The sequence below is a fragment of the Anopheles funestus genome (assembly GCF_943734845.2).
Source record: "Anopheles funestus chromosome X unlocalized genomic scaffold, idAnoFuneDA-416_04 X_unloc_25, whole genome shotgun sequence".
In the NCBI taxonomy this organism is placed as follows: domain Eukaryota; kingdom Metazoa; phylum Arthropoda; class Insecta; order Diptera; family Culicidae; genus Anopheles; species Anopheles funestus.
In genome coordinates, this window is record NW_026045149.1 from 245,001 (window position 1) to 249,367 (window position 4,367).

The following is a 4,367-nucleotide window of genomic DNA, read 5'->3' on the forward strand; positions in this document are numbered from 1 at the left end:
GGCGCGGAGACACCTGGTCCGGGAAGCCGCCGAGCGTCCCGTACTGAGGAGCCGCCAACCACGAGCTAGGGGCCATTGCCAGTAGGAGTATTGTAATGGATCGCGATGTCCGTTGCTGCGGTCTTGATAAGTGCACGGCAGCCGACCCGGCGTGGGCCAACGTACCGCTGAATATCGCACCGCACGGAACATTGGGTTCTACAGGTTTGCGTCCCCTAGGCAGTTTCACGTACTCTTTGACTCTCTATTTCAGAGTGCTTTTCAACTTTCCCTCACGGTACTTGTCTTCTATCGGTCTCATGGTGGTATTTAGCTTTAGAAGGAGTTTACCTCCCACTTAGTGCTGCACTATCAAGCAACACGACTCCATGGAGCCGACCGTCTACTGTCACGTGGGTTAGTGCCGTTCTACGGGCCTATCACCCTCTCTGGGTAGATGAGCCACCTTCAAGTTGAACTTGAACTGTTTGCACCGTGCATAGTAGATAATGGTCGTTCCAGTACACGGAATCGGACAGGTGCAGTTACACACCGTCCCTACGTGCTGAGCTTCTCCCGTTTCGCTCGCAGCTACTCAGGGAATCCCGGTTGGTTTCTTCTCCTCCCCTTATTAATATGCTTAAATTCTGGGGGTTGTCTCACATCACTTGAGGCCTACAACAAAATCAGTCACATTCCATTCGTTTCGAACCCGGGGCATAGCGAACCGATATATACGCAACAACACTTCACACACACACACACACACGGATTGGGCAATTTACGGTCATTTTTGAATCAACGATGGCCCCCCCGAGCACGTTGTCCGAATATCACTCCAATAAGGACAACGAGTTCCGCTCGGCATCGTTTTGATTCGATCTCTCAACAACAACTCTCGGTCGACTTGGTCGACTTGGACCCACGATGTCTCCCCCCGAGCATGTCGAGCCAACTGCACCACTATTGTATTGGACAACATGTTCCCCTCGGGCATCGATGGGTTAATCATGCACCACTATTATAAAACCCTTTGACGTTTTCCCCCAAGCACGTTGATCCAGTATTACGACGGATACGGTCAACGAATTCTTGGACATCAAAGAGGTTTTCGATTGAATTTCCCCATGTTTCACAACGTACTCTTAGCGGTATCCTACGATACGTCTCACTCTATTTGTGTGTGTGCGCGTTTACGTGCGTGCGATTTATGCGGTTCACCCCTTTACTTTCAGCGCCCTGCGGTCCCAACAAAGGTCCCGAGCACGCCATTATGCACAGTGTGGAAGCGTGTTTCCCCCACGACACTAGACGGGCTGCTCGCCATAGTGTTCTATTGTGGCACGCTCCACCCTGAAGTTTGGTTTGTTGTATATCAAGGAATTGATAGGCACTCAAGAATGTGTGCATCGGCCGGGTTTAATCGTCCGACGCGCAATATGCGTTCAACTTATCGGTGTTCATGTGTCCTGCAGTTCACATTGTGACGCGCATTTAGCTGCGGTCTTCATCGATCCATGAGCCGAGTGATCCCCTGCCTAGGGTTTTATAGTAAGGTTCCCAATGTAACACAATCCCGGTGGTACGTCCAAAGACTAACTTTCTGACTAAGTTGTCTTTATTACCCAATAGTCCCAGGCCTTGTGACTTGTGGCTCATGTCTACGCCCATGGCCACCATTCGCTAAGATAGTTTTGAAGTCACTTTGAAGGCCCAGGAACAACTCTCTTAGCACATCGGTTAACCTGGCGCCGCAGTCAACTCATGTGCTTGGATCGGATCGAGCTATTGAGTATTGGGCCTGCATACTCGCTCATCCGTATCCTTTGCGTACCGCCCCATGGCCCTTGTATGTCTGCACCACAGTTCCTGTTCGTTCCGTGCCTATGGCCGGATACGTATTGCACATCGGTTAACCTGACGCCGCAGTCAACTCATGTGCTTGGATCGGATCGAGCTATTGAGTATTGGGCCTGCATACTCGCTCATCCGTATCCTTTGCGTACCGCCCCATGGCCCTTGTATGTCTGCACCACAGTTCCTGTTCGTTCCGTGCCTATGGCCGGATACGTATTGCACATCGGTATACCTGTCGCTACTCAGGCAACTCGTGTGCGTGGATTGGATCGAGAACATGGTGTGTGCCCCATGTTATAATTGATAGTCCATATCCACTTTATAGGTTAAAGTCATAAGTTGTGATTGCACAACCATTCTTCATAAGAGTTTAATCACTCTTCAACTAACTTTCGTTCTGGTGTCTTGGTATCAAATCGCGTAAGACACAAGATTCTACTGGCCAAATAGAATCTAGCACATTGGTTAACCTGGCGCCGCAGTCAACTCATGTGCTTGGATCGGATCGAGCTATTGAGTATTGGGCCTGCATACTCGCTCATCCGTATCCTTTGCGTACCGCCCCATGGCCCCGTCCTTAGAGTTAATGACTAGTAGGCTTAACTCTTTGTATGTCTGCACCACAGTTCCCGTTCGTTCCGTGCCGTGGCCGGATACGTATTGCACATCGGTATACCTGTCGCTACTCAGGCAACTCGTGTGCGTGGATTGGATCGAGCTCATGGGGTGTGTAGAGATTCCATGTTATAATTGCAAGTCCATATCCACTTTATAGGTTAAAGTCATAAGTTGTGATTGCACAACCATACTTCATAAGAGTTTAATAACTCTTCAACTAACTTTCGTTCTGGTGTCTTGGTATCAAATCGCTTAAGACACAAGATTCTACTGGCCAAATAGAATCTAGCACATTGGTTAACCTGGCGCCGCAGTCAACTCATGTGCTTGGATCGGATCGAGCTATTGAGTATTGGGCCTGCATACTCGCTCATCCGTATCCTTTGTGTACCGCCCCATGGCCCCGTCCTTAGAGTTAATGACTAATAGGCTTAACTCTTGTTTGTCTGCACCACAGTTCCCGTTCGTTCCGTGCCGTAGCCGGATACGTATTGCACACTAGTAGACACCGTAATCTGACGTATCTAACACACCACTATTGTAACTCGTCGTCGAAGGACCTTTCAAGTGCCTGATGGCCAGGGGAGCTCTTACACGGCACGGAGACACAGTGATGCTCGCCCATCACAGTGTACAACGATCGAGTTTGCTTAAGTGTCTGGGTACCTACACACCAGACACAATGCAATGGCCACGGATCCACACAAGGCACATCACATGCAGAAAGCTTCACCAGATTCTGACACATACCACACACATGCAACTCGTCGTCGAAGGGGCGTTCAAGTGCCTTACGGCTAGGGGGGATCTAGCACGGCACGGAGACACAGTGATGGTTGCCCATCAAAGTGTACAACGATCGAGTTTGCTTTCCGCGCAAGCGTTCTAAGTGTCTGGGTATCTAAGCACCAGACACAATGCAATGGCCACGGATCCACACAAGGCACATCACATGCAGAAAGCTTCACCAGATTCTGACACATACCACACACATGCAACTCGTCGTCGAAGGGGCGTTCAAGTGCCTTACGGCTAGGGGAGATCTAGCTCGGCACGGAGACACAGTGATGGTCACCCATCAAAGTGTACAACGAACGAGTTGGCTTTCAACAAATTCTGACACATAGCAAGCGAGCGACCGAGCTACACCGAAGGCAGCTCATGGTTGGTCACTCGCGGACGATCATCAGTAATGATCCTTCCGCAGGTTCACCTACGGAAACCTTGTTACGACTTTTACTTCCTCTAAATCATCAAGTTCGGTCAACTTCAGCCATGCCAGCTGCAGCTCACGAAGGAACCGCGGAAGGTAAGCCTCCAGAAACCTCACTAAATAATCCATCGGTAGTAGCGACGGGCGGTGTGTACAAAGGGCAGGGACGTAATCAGCACTAGCTAATGACTAGTGCTTACTAGAAATTCCAGGTTCATGGGGACCGTTGCAGTCCCCAATCCCGACTAGATGGGCATTTTAGTGATTTCCCGTTCCTCTCGGAATGGGGGCGCCTATTGGCGAGAACACGCTGCGACCCACATTGTAGCACGCGTGCAGCCCAGAACATCTAAGGGCATCACGGACCTGTTATCGCTCATTCTCAGCTTGCTAAACACAAGTTGTCCCGCTAAGCAGGGCAAACGTAGCCGACGACCGCCCGTGAAGGCGCCGCCCGGCTGTAACGTCAGGTGCGCCCGGAGGCGCACTGCTGACAGCGTTCTAGTTAGCATGTTTGAGTCACGTTCGTTATCGGAATTAACCAGACAAATCATTCCACGAACTAAGAACGGCCATGCACCACTACCCTTAAATTTGAGAAAGAGCTATCAATCTGTCTTACCTCGATAAGTTTGGACCTGGTAAATTTTCCCGTGTTGAGTCAAATTAAGCCGCAAGCTCCACTTCTTGTGGTGCCCTT

The 4,367-nt window shown here is 50.2% G+C and overlaps 2 non-coding genes across 2 annotated transcripts in view; both read right to left on the bottom strand.

Annotated features, from left to right (window-relative positions):
* LOC125773243 (large subunit ribosomal RNA) overlaps positions 1-656 on the bottom strand; it is a 4,193-nt gene extending 3,537 nt beyond the window's left edge. The window contains exon 1 of the ribosomal RNA XR_007419984.1: positions 1-656. This exon is cut by the window's left edge and continues 3,537 nt beyond it. This is a non-coding gene — a ribosomal RNA (large subunit ribosomal RNA).
* Positions 657-1,367: 711 nt separating this feature from the next.
* Positions 1,368-1,525, bottom strand: LOC125773230 (5.8S ribosomal RNA). The gene has a single exon (XR_007419972.1). It is a non-coding gene; the product is annotated as a 5.8S ribosomal RNA (ribosomal RNA).
* Positions 1,526-4,367: the final 2,842 nt, after the last annotated feature.